Genomic DNA, 13,237 nt, shown 5'->3' on the forward strand with positions numbered 1-13,237 from the left:
ATGGCTGCTATGGCTGTGGCTATGGCTATGGCTGCTTTGGCTGTAGCTATGGCTGCTATGGCTATGGCTAGGCTGCTATGGCTATCGCTATGCGTCCTATTGCTATGGCTATGGCTTCTATGGCTATGCCTATGGCTGCTATGGCTCTGGCTATTGCTGCTATGGACATAGCTATGCCTGCTATGGCTATGGCTATGGCTGCTATGTCTATGGCTGGTATAGCTATGCGTATGGCTGCTACGGCTGTGGCTATAACTGCTATGGCTGTGGCATTGGCTGCTGTGGCTATGCCTATGGCTATGACAATGGCTGCTATGGCTATGGCTATGGCTGCTATGTCTGTGGCTGGTATAACTATGCCTATGGCTGCTACGGCTATGGCTATAACTGCTATGGCTATGGCATTGGACGCTGTGGCTATGGCTATGGCTATGGCTGCTTTGGCTATGGCTATGGCTATGGCTGCTATGGCTATGGCTATGGCTGCTATGGCTGCTATGGCTGTGTCTATTGCTGCTACGGCTACTGATATGGCTATTGGTATGGCTGCTCTGGCTATGGCTATGGCTGCTAGGGCAGCTATGGCTCTGACTATTGCTGCTATGGCTATGGCTATGGCTATGACTACGGCAGCTATGGCTATGGCTATGGCGGCTATGTCTGTGGCTGGTATAGCTATGCCTATGGCTGCTACGGCCACGGCTATAGCTGCTGTGGCCATAGCATTGGCTGCTGTGGCTATGGCTATGGCTATGGCAATGGCTGCAACGCCTACGGCTATGGCTGCTACGTCTATGGCTGGTATAGCTATGCGTATGGCTGCGACGGCTATGGCTATAACTGCTATGGCTGTGGCATTGGCTGCTGTGGCCATGCCTATGGCTATGACAATGGCCGCTGTGGCTATGGCTATGGCTATGGCTGCTTTGGCTGTGGCTATGGCTGTTATGGCTATGGATATGGATGCTATGGCAATGGCTATGGATGCTTTGGCTATGGCTAGGCTGCTATGGCTATGGCTATGGCTGCTATGGCTGCTATGGCTATATCTATTGCTGCTATGGCTACTGCTATGGCTATGGCTATGGCTGCTACGTCTATGGCTGGTATAGCTATGCGTATGGCTGCTACGGCTATGGCTATAACTGCTATGGCTATGGCATTGGCTGCTGTGGCTATGGCTGTTGCTATGGCTGCTATGGCTGTGGCTATGGCTGCAATGGCTATGGCTGCGGCTGCTATGGCTATCGCTATACGTGCTATTGCTATGGCTAAGGCTGCTATGGCTGTGGCTATGGCTGCTATGGCTGCTACGGCTATGGCTATTGCCGCTATGGCTACTGCTATGGCTATGGCTATGACTCTGGCAGCTATGGCTATGGCTATGGCTGCAATGTCTATGGCTATGGCTGCTTTGACTATGGCTATGGCTGCTATGGCTATGGCTACTGCTGCTATGGCTATGGCTAGGCTGCTATGGCTATCGCTATGCGTGCTATTGCTGTGGCTATGGCTGCTATGGCTGCTATGGCTGTGGCTATTGCTGCTATGGCTATTGCTGTGGCTATAGCTATGGCTATGGCTATGGCTGCTATGGCTATGGCTGCAATGGCTATGGCTGTGTCTGCTATGGCTGCTCTGGCTATGACTACTGCTGCTATGGCTATGGCTATGGCTATTGCTATTGCTGCTATGGCTATGGCTATGGCTAAGGCTATGGCTGCTATGGCTATGGCTATGGCTGCTATGTCTGTGGCTGGTATAGCTATGCCTATGGCTGCTACGGCTATGGCTATAGCTTCTGTGGCCTTGGCACTGGCTGCTGTGGCTATGGCTATGGCTATGTCTGCCCAGGCTATGGCTATGTCTGCTATGGCTATGGCTATGGCTATCGCTGATATGGCTACGGCTATGGCTGCTACGTCTATGGCTGGTATAGCTATGCGTATGGCTGCTACCGCTATGGCTATAACTGCTATGGCTATGGCATTGGCTGCTGTGGCTATGGCTATGTTTATGGCTGCTATGGGTATGGCTATGTCTATGGCTGTTATGTATATAGCTATGGCTGCTATGGCTATGGCTATGGCCATGGCTGCTATGGCTGTGGCTATGGCTGCTATGGCTATGGCTATGGATCCTATGGCAATGGCTATGGATGCTTTGGCTATGGCTATGGCTATGTCTGCTCTGGCTATGGCTACAGCTTCTATGGCTATGGCTATGGCTATCGCTGATATGGCTATGGCTATGGCTGCTATGGCTATGGCTAGGCTGCTATGGCTATCGCTATGCGTGCTGTTGCTATGGCTATGGTTCCTATGGCTATGGCTATGGCTGCTATGGCTATGGCTATGGCTCTGGCTGCTATGGCTGCTCTGGCTATGACTATTGCTGCTATGGCTGTGGCTATGGCTATGGCTATTGCTGCTATGGCTGTGGCTATGGCTACTGTGGTTATGGCTATGGCTATGGCTGCGATGGCTATGTCTATGGTTGCTGTAGCTATTGCGTCCATCTGCTATGGCTATGGCTACGGCTGCTATGGCTGTCGCTACGCGTGCTATGGCTATGGGTATGGCTGCCTTGGCTGTGGCTATGGCTGCTATGGCTGCTATGGCTATTGCTATTGCTGCTATGGCGATGGCTATGGCTATGGTTATGCCTGCGATGGCTACGGATATGGCTGCTATGGCTGTGGCTATTGCTGCTATGGCTATTACTATGGCTATTGCTATGGCTATGGCTATGGCTGCTATGGCTATGGCTATGGCTATGGCTGCTATGGCTGCTCTGGCTATGACTATTGCTGCTATGGCTATGGCTATGGCTATGGCTATTGCTGGTATGGCTGTGGCTATGTCTACTGTGGCTATGGCTATGGCTGTGGCTGATATGGCTATGGCTATGGCTGCTATGGCTATGGCAAGGCTGCTGTGGCTATCGCTATGCGTGCTATTGCTATGGCTATGGCTCCTATGGCTATGCCTATGGCTGCTATGGCTGCTATGGCCGTTGGCATTGCTGCTATGGCTATTGCTATGGCTATAGCTGTGGCTATGGCTATGGCTGCTATGGCTATGGCTGCAGTGGCTATGGCTATGGCTGCTATGGCTGCTCTGGCTATGACTACTGCTGCTATGGCTATGGCTATGGCTATTGCTATTGCTGCTGTGGCTATGGCTATGGCTATGGCTATGCCTGCGATGGCTACGGCTATGGCTGCTATGGCTATGGCTATGGCTGCTATGGCTATGGCTGCTATAGCTATGGCTATGGCTGCTAATGCTATGGCTATGGCTATGGCTCCCATGGATATGGCTATGGATGCTATGGTTATGGCTATGGCTGCTATGGCTATGGCTATGGCTGCTATGACTACGGCAATGGCTGCTATAGCTATGGCTATGGCAGCTATAGCTACGGCTATGGCTGATATAGCTATGGCTACGGCTGCTATGGCTATGGCTACGGCTGCTATGGCTATTATGGCTATTGCAATTGCTGCTATGGCGATGGCTACGGCTATGGCTATGCCTGCGATGGCTACTGCTATGGCTGCTATGGCTATGGCATTGGCTGCTGTGGCTATGGCTATGGCTATGACAATGGCTGCAATTGCTACGGCTATGGCTGCTACGTCTATGGCTGGTATAGCTATGCGTATGGCTGCTACGGCTATGGCTATAACTGCTATGGCTATGGCATTGGCTACTGTGGCTATGGCTATGTTTATGGCTGCTATGGGTATGGCTATGTCTATGGCTGTTATGTATATAGCTATGGCTGCTATGGCTATGGCTACGGCTATGGCTGCTATTGCTGTGGCTATGGCTGCTATGGCTATGGCTATGGATGCTATGGCAATGGCTATGGATGCTTTGGCTATGGCTATGGCTATGTCTGCTCTGGCTATGGCTACAGCTTCTATGGCAATGGCTATGGCTATCGCTGATATGGCTATGGCTATGGCTGCTATGGCTATGGCTAGGCTGCTATGGCTATCGCTATGCGTGCTGTTGCTATAGCTATGGTTCCTATGGCTATGGCTATGGCTGCTATGGCTATGGCTATGGCTATGGCTGCTATGGCTGCTCTGGCTATGACTATTGCTGCTATGGCTGTGGCTATGGCTATGGCTACTGCTGCTATGGCTGTGGCTATGGCTACTGTGGCTATGGCTATGGCTATGGCTGGGATGGCTATGTCTATGGTTGCTGTAGCTATTGCCTCTATCTGTTATAGCTATGGCTACGGCTGCTATGGCTGTTGCTGTGCGTGCTATGGCTATGGCTATGGCTGCTATGGCTATGGCTATGGCTGCTATCGCTATGGCTGGTATAGATATGCCTATGGCTGGTACGGCTATGGCTATAACTGCGATGGCTATGGCATTGGCTACTGTGGCTATGGCTATGTCTATGGCTGCTTTGGCTATGGCTATGGCTGCTATGGCTATGGCTATGGCTGCTATCGCTATGGCTGGTATAGATATGCCTATGGCTGCTATGGCTATGGCTATTGCTGCTATGGCTATGGCTTTGGCTGCTATGGCTATGGCTATGGCTTCTATGGCTATGGCTATGGCTGCTATGGCTGCTCTGGCTATGACTATTGCTGCTATGGCTGTGGCTGTGGCTATGGCTATGGCTATTGCTGCTTTGGCTGTGGCTATGGCTACTGTGGTTATGGCTATGGCTATGGCTGCGTTGGCTATGTCTATGGTTGCTGTAGCTATTGCGTCCATCTGCTATGGCTATGGCTACGGCTGCTATGGCTGTCGCTATGCGTGCTATGGCTATGGCTATGGGTGCCTTGGCTATGGCTAGGCTGCTATGGGTATCGCTATGCGTGCTATTGCTATGGCTATTGCTCCTATGGCTATGCCTACGGCAGCTATGGCTGCTATGGCTGTGGCTATTGCTGCTATGCCTATTGCTATGGCTATAGCTATGGCTATGGCTATGGCTGCTATGGCTATGGCTGCAATGGCTATGGCTATGGCTGCTATGGCTGCTCCTGGCTATGACTACTGCTGCTATGGCTATGGCTATGGCTATTGCTATTGCTGCTATGGCTATGGCTATGGCTATGGCTATGGCTATGCATGTGATGGCTACGGCTATGGCTGCTATGGCTATGGCTATGGCTGCTATGTCTATGGCTGCTATAGCTATGGCTATGGCTGATATGGCTATGTCTATGGCTGCCATGGCTATGGCTATGTCTATGGCTGCTATGGATATAGCTATGGCTGCTATGGCTATGGCTGTTGCTATGGCTGCTATGGCTGTGGCTATGGCTATGGCTGCTGTGGCTATGGCATTGGCTATGGCTCCAATGGATATGGCTATGGCTGCTATGGTTATGGCTACGGCTGCTATGGCTATGGCTATGGCTGCTGTGGCTATGGCTATGGCTGCTATGGCTATGGCTACGTCTGCTATGGCTGTCGCTATGCGTGCTATGGCTATGGCTATGGCTGCAATGGATATGGCTGCGGCTGCTATGGCTATCGCTATACGTGCTATTGCTATGGCTATGGCTGCTATGGCTGTGGCTATGGCTACTATGGCTGCTACGGCTATGGCTATCGCTGCTATGGCTACTGCTATGGCTATGGCTATGACTATGGCAGCTATGGCTATGGCTATGGCTGCAATGTCTATGGCTATGGCTGCTTTGACTATGGCTATGGCTGCTATGGCTATGGCTACTGCTGCTATGGCTATGGCTAGGCTGCTATGGCTATCGCTATGCGTGCTATTGCTGTGGCTATGGCTGCTATGGCTGCTATGGCTGTGGCTATTGCTGCTATGGCTATTGCTGTGGCTATAGCTATGGCTATGGCTATGGCTGCTATGGCTATGGCTGCAATGGCTATGGCTATGTCTGCTATGGCTGCTCTGGCTATGACTACTGCTGCTATGGCTATGGCTATGGCTATTGCTATTGCTGCTATGGCTATGGCTATGGCTATGTTTATGGCTGCAATGGGTATGGCTATGTCTATGGCTGTTATGTATATAGCTATGGCTGCTATGGCTATGGCTATGGCTATGGCTGCTATGGCTGTGGCTATGGCTGCTATGGCTATGGCTATGGATCCTATGGCAATGGCTATGGATGCTTTGGCAATGGCTATGGCTATGTCTGCTCTGGCTATGGCTACAGCTTCTATGGCTATGGCTATGGCTATCGCTGATATGGCTATGGCTATGGCTGCTATGGCTATGGCTAGGCTGCTATGGCTATCGCTATGCGTGCTGTTGCTATGGCTATGGTTCCTATGGCTATGGCTATGGCTGCTATGGCTATGGCTATGGCTCTGGCTGCTATGGCTGCTCTGGCTATGACTATTGCTGCTATGGCTGTGGCTATGGCTATGGCTATTGCTGCTATGGCTGTGGCTATGGCTACTGTGGTTATGGCTATGGCTATGGCTGCGATGGCTATGTCTATGGTTGCTGTAGCTATTGCGTCCATCTGCTATGGCTATGGCTACGGCTGCTATGGCTGTCGCTATGCGTGCTATGGCTATGGGTATGGCTGCCTTGGCTGTGGCTATGGCTGCTATGGCTGCTATGGCTATTGCTATTGCTGCTATGGCGATGGCTATGGCTATGGCTATGCCTGCGATGGCTACGGATATGGCTGCTATGGCTGTGGCTATTGCTGCTATGGCTATTGCTATGGCTATTGCTATGGCTATGGCTATGGCTGCTATGGCTGTGGCTATGCCTATGGCTATGGCTGCTATGGCTATGGCTATGGCTGCTATGTCTGTGGCTGGTATAGCTATGCCTATGGCTGCTACGGCTATGGCTATAGCTTCTGTGGCCTTGGCACTGGCTGCTGTGGCTATGGCTATGGCTATGTCTGCCCAGGCTATGGCTATGTCTGCTATGGCTATGGCTATGGCTATCGCTGATATGGCTACGGCTATGGCTGCTACGTCTATGGCTGGTATAGCTATGCGTATGGCTGCTACGGCTATGGCTATAACTGCTATGGCTATGGCATTGGCTGCTGTGGCTATGGCTATGTTTATGGCTGCTATGGGTATGGCTATGTCTATGGCTGTTATGTATATAGCTATGGCTGCTATGGCTATGGCTATGGCTATGGCTGCTATGGCTGTGGCTATGGCTGCTATGGCTATGGCTATGGATCCTATGGCAATGGCTATGGATGCTTTGGCTATGGCTATGGCTATGTCTGCTCTGGCTATGGCTACAGCTTCTATGGCTATGGCTATAGCTATCGCTGATATGGCTATGGCTATGGCTGCTATGGCTATGGCTAGGCTGCTATGGCTATCGCTATGCGTGCTGTTGCTATGGCTATGGTTCCTATGGCTATGGCTATGGCTGCTATGGCTATGGCTATGGCTATGGCTGCTATGGCTGCTCTGGCTATGACTATTGCTGCTATGGCTGTGGCTATGGCTATGGCTATTGCTGCTATGGCTGTGGCTATGGCTACTGTGGTTATGGCTATGGCTATGGCTGCGATGGCTATGTCTATGGTTGCTGTAGCTATTGCGTCCATCTGCTATGGCTATGGCTACGGCTGCTATGGCTGTCGCTATGCGTGCTATGGCTATGGGTATGGCTGCCTTGGCTGTGGCTATGGCTGCTATGGCTGCTATGGCTATTGCTATTGCTGCTATGGCGATGGCTATGGCTATGGCTATGCCTGCGATGGCTACGGATATGGCTGCTATGGCTGTGGCTATTGCTGCTATGGCTATTGCTATGGCTATTGCTATGGCTATGGCTATGGCTGCTATGGCTATGGCTATGGCTATGGCTGCTATGGCTGCTCTGGCTATGACTATTGCTGCTATGGCTATGGCTATGGCTATGGCTATTGCTGGTATGGCTGTGGCTATGTCTACTGTGGCTATGGCTATGGCTGTGGCTGATATGGCTATGGCTATGTCTGCTATGGCTATGGCAAGGCTGCTGTGGCTATCGCTATGCGTGCTATTGCTATGGCTATGGCTCCTATGGCTATGCCTATGGCTGCTATGGCTGCTATGGCCGTTGGCATTGCTGCTATGGCTATTGCTATGGCCACAGCTGTGGCTATGGCTATGGCTGCTATGGCTATGGCTGCAGTGGCTATGGCTATGGCTGCTATGGCTGCTCTGGCTATGACTACTGCTGCCATGGCTATGGCTATGGCTATTGCTATTGCTGCTATGGCTATGGCTATGGCTATGGCTATGCCTGCGATGGCTACGGCTATGGCTGCTATGGCTATGGCTATGGCTGCTATGGCTATGTCTGCTATAGCTATGGCTATGGCTGCTAATGCTATGGCTATGGCTATGGCTCCCATGGATATGGCTATGGATGCTATGGTTATGGCTATGGCTGCTATGGCTATGGCTATGGCTGCTATGACTATGGCAATGGCTGCTATAGCTATGGCTATGGCAGCTATAGCTACGGCTATGGCTGATATAGCTATGACTATGGCTGCTATGGCTATGGATTAGGCGATGGCTGCTATGGCTATGGCTATGGCTCCTATGGCTATGGCTATGGATGCTATGGCAATGGCTATGGATGCTTTGGCTGTGTCTATGGCTGCTATGGCTAATGCTATGCGTGCTATAGCTATGGCTATGACTGCTAATGCTATGGCTATGGCTATGTCTCCCATGGATATGCCTATGGATGCTATGGTTATGGCTGTGGCTGCTATGGCTACTGCTATTGCTGCTATGGCTATGGCTGTTGCTATGGCTGTTATGGCTGTGGCTATGGCTATGGCTGTTGTGGCTATGGCATTGGCTATGGCTCGTATGGCAATGGCTATGCCTGCTATAGCTATGCCTATGGCTGCTATGGCAATGGCTGCTATAGCTATGGCTATGGTTGCTATGGCTATGGCTATGGCTGCTATGGCTGTGGCTATGCCTATGGCTATGGCTGAAATGGTTACAGCTATGGCTGCTGTGGCTATGACTATGTCTGCTATGGCTTTCGCTATGGCTGCTATGGCTATGGCTGCTATGGCTATGGCTATGGCTGCTATGGCTATGGCTGCGGCTGCTATGGCTATCGCCATGCGTGCTGTTGATATGGCTATGGCTGCTATGGCTACGGCTGCGGCTGCTATGGCTATCGCTATGCGTGCTGTTGCTATAGCTATGGCTGCTATGGCTATCGCTATGCGTGCTATTGCTATGGCTATGGCTGCTATGGCTATGGCTATGGTTGCTATGGCTGCTATGGCTATGGCTGCTATGGCTGCTCTGGCTATGACTACAGCTGCTATGGCTGTGGCTATGGCTGTGGCTATGGCTACTGTGGTTATGGCTATGGCTATGGCTGCGTTGGCTATGTCTATGGTCGCTGTAGCTATTGCGTCCATCTGCTATGGCTATGGCTACGGCTGCTATGGCAGTCGCTATGCGTGCTATGGCTATGGCTATGGCTGCTATGGCTGCTATTGCTATTGCTATTGCTGCTATGGCGATGGCTATGGCTATGGCTATGCCTGCGTTGGCTACGGCTATGGCTGCTATGGCTGTGGCTATTGCTGCTATGGCTATTGCTATGGCTATGGCTATGGCTGCTATGGCTATGGCTATGGCTGCTCTGGCTGCTCTGGCTATGGCTATTGCTGCTATGGCTATGGCTATGGCTATGGCTATTGCTGATATGGCTGTGGCTATGGCTACTGTGGCTATGGCTATGGCTGTGGCTGATATGGCTATAGCTATGGCTGCTATGGCTATGCCTAGGCTGCTGTGGCTATCGCTATGCGTGCTATTGCTATGGCTATGGCTCCTATGGCTATGCATATGGCTGCTATGGCTCCTATGGCTGTTGGCATTGCTGCTATGGCTATTGCTAAGGCTATAGCTGTGGCTATGGCTATGGCTGCTATGGCTACGGCTGCAATGGCTATGGCTATGGCTCCTATGGCTGCTCTGGCTATGACTACTGCTGCTATGGCTATGGCTATGGCTATTGCTATTGCTGCTATGGCTATGGATATGGCTATGGCTATGCCTACGATGGCTACGGCTATGGCTGCTATGGCTATGGCTATGGCTGCTATGGCTATTGCTGCTGTAGCTATGGCTATGGCTGATATGGCTATGGCTATGACTGCTATGGCTATGGCTATGGCTGCGGTGTCTATGGCTATAACTGCTATGGCTATGGCATTGGCTACTGTGGCTATGGCTATGTCTATGGCTGCTATGGCTATGGCCATGGCTATGGCTGCTATGGATATAGCTATGGCTGCTATGGCTGTGGCTATGGCTATGGCTGCTTTGGCTGTAGCTATGGCTGCTATGGCTATGGCTAGGCTGCTATGGCTATCGCTATGCGTCCTATTGCTATGGCTATGGCTTCTATGGCTATGCCTATGGCTGCTATGGCTCTGGCTATTGCTGCTATGGACATAGCTATGCCTGCTATGGCTATGGCTATGGCTGCTATGTCTATGGCTGGTATAGCTATGCGTATGGCTGCTACGGCTGTGGCTATAACTGCTATGGCTGTGGCATTGGCTGCTGTGGCTATGCCTATGGCTATGACAATGGCTGCTATGGCTATGGCTATGGCTGCTATGTCTGTGGCTGGTATAACTATGCCTATGGCTGCTACGGCTATGGCTATAACTGCTATGGCTATGGCATTGGACGCTGTGGCTATGGCTATGGCTATGGCTGCTTTGGCTATGGCTATGGCTATGGCTGCTATGGCTATGGCTATGGCTGCTATGGCTGCTATGGCTGTGTCTATTGCTGCTACGGCTACTGATATGGCTATTGGTATGGCTGCTCTGGCTATGGCTATGGCTGCTAGGGCAGCTATGGCTCTGACTATTGCTGCTATGGCTATGGCTATGGCTATGACTACGGCAGCTATGGCTATGGCTATGGCGGCTATGTCTGTGGCTGGTATAGCTATGCCTATGGCTGCTACGGCCACGGCTATAGCTGCTGTGGCCATAGCATTGGCTGCTGTGGCTATGGCTATGGCTATGGCAATGGCTGCAACGCCTACGGCTATGGCTGCTACGTCTATGGCTGGTATAGCTATGCGTATGGCTGCGACGGCTATGGCTATAACTGCTATGGCTGTGGCATTGGCTGCTGTGGCCATGCCTATGGCTATGACAATGGCCGCTGTGGCTATGGCTATGGCTATGGCTGCTTTGGCTGTGGCTATGGCTGTTATGGCTATGGATATGGATGCTATGGCAATGGCTATGGATGCTTTGGCTATGGCTAGGCTGCTATGGCTATGGCTATGGCTGCTATGGCTGCTATGGCTATATCTATTGCTGCTATGGCTACTGCTATGGCTATGGCTATGGCTGCTACGTCTATGGCTGGTATAGCTATGCGTATGGCTGCTACGGCTATGGCTATAACTGCTATGGCTATGGCATTGGCTGCTGTGGCTATGGCTGTTGCTATGGCTGCTATGGCTGTGGCTATGGCTGCAATGGCTATGGCTGCGGCTGCTATGGCTATCGCTATACGTGCTATTGCTATGGCTAAGGCTGCTATGGCTGTGGCTATGGCTGCTATGGCTGCTACGGCTATGGCTATTGCCGCTATGGCTACTGCTATGGCTATGGCTATGACTCTGGCAGCTATGGCTATGGCTATGGCTGCAATGTCTATGGCTATGGCTGCTTTGACTATGGCTATGGCTGCTATGGCTATGGCTACTGCTGCTATGGCTATGGCTAGGCTGCTATGGCTATCGCTATGCGTGCTATTGCTGTGGCTATGGCTGCTATGGCTGCTATGATTGTGGCTATTGCTGCTATGGCTATTGCTGTGGCTATAGCTATGGCTATGGCTATGGCTGCTATGGCTATGGCTGCAATGGCTATGGCTGTGTCTGCTATGGCTGCTCTGGCTATGACTACTGCTGCTATGGCTATGGCTATGGCTATTGCTATTGCTGCTATGGCTATGGCTATGGCTAAGGCTATGGCTGCTATGGCTATGGCTATGGCTGCTATGTCTGTGGCTGGTATAGCTATGCCTATGGCTGCTACGGCTATGGCTATAGCTTCTGTGGCCTTGGCACTGGCTGCTGTGGCTATGGCTATGGCTATGTCTGCCCAGGCTATGGCTATGTCTGCTATGGCTATGGCTATGGCTATCGCTGATATGGCTACGGCTATGGCTGCTACGTCTATGGCTGGTATAGCTATGCGTATGGCTGCTACCGCTATGGCTATAACTGCTATGGCTATGGCATTGGCTGCTGTGGCTATGGCTATGTTTATGGCTGCTATGGGTATGGCTATGTCTATGGCTGTTATGTATATAGCTATGGCTGCTATGGCTATGGCTATGGCCATGGCTGCTATGGCTGTGGCTATGGCTGCTATGGCTATGGCTATGGATCCTATGGCAATGGCTATGGATGCTTTGGCTATGGCTATGGCTATGTCTGCTCTGGCTATGGCTACAGCTTCTATGGCTATGGCTATGGCTATCGCTGATATGGCTATGGCTATGGCTGCTATGGCTATGGCTAGGCTGCTATGGCTATCGCTATGCGTGCTGTTGCTATGGCTATGGTTCCTATGGCTATGGCTATGGCTGCTATGGCTATGGCTATGGCTCTGGCTGCTATGGCTGCTCTGGCTATGACTATTGCTGCTATGGCTGTGGCTATGGCTATGGCTATTGCTGCTATGGCTGTGGCTATGGCTACTGTGGTTATGGCTATGGCTATGGCTGCGATGGCTATGTCTATGGTTGCTGTAGCTATTGCGTCCATCTGCTATGGCTATGGCTACGGCTGCTATGGCTGTCGCTACGCGTGCTATGGCTATGGGTATGGCTGCCTTGGCTGTGGCTATGGCTGCTATGGCTGCTATGGCTATTGCTATTGCTGCTATGGCGATGGCTATGGCTATGGTTATGCCTGCGATGGCTACGGATATGGCTGCTATGGCTGTGGCTATTGCTGCTATGGCTATTACTATGGCTATTGCTATGGCTATGGCTATGGCTGCTATGGCTATGGCTATGGCTATGGCTGCTATGGCTGCTCTGGCTATGACTATTGCTGCTATGGCTATGGCTATGGCTATGGCTATTGCTGGTATGGCTGTGGCTATGTCTACTGTGGCTATGGCTATGGCTGTGGCTGATATGGCTATGGCTATGGCTGCTATGGCTATGGCAAGGCTGCTGTGGCTATCGCTATGCGTGCTATTGCTATGGCTATGG

Source organism: Calliopsis andreniformis, chromosome 11 (genome assembly GCF_051401765.1).
Source record: "Calliopsis andreniformis isolate RMS-2024a chromosome 11, iyCalAndr_principal, whole genome shotgun sequence".
NCBI classification, from domain to species: domain Eukaryota; kingdom Metazoa; phylum Arthropoda; class Insecta; order Hymenoptera; family Andrenidae; genus Calliopsis; species Calliopsis andreniformis.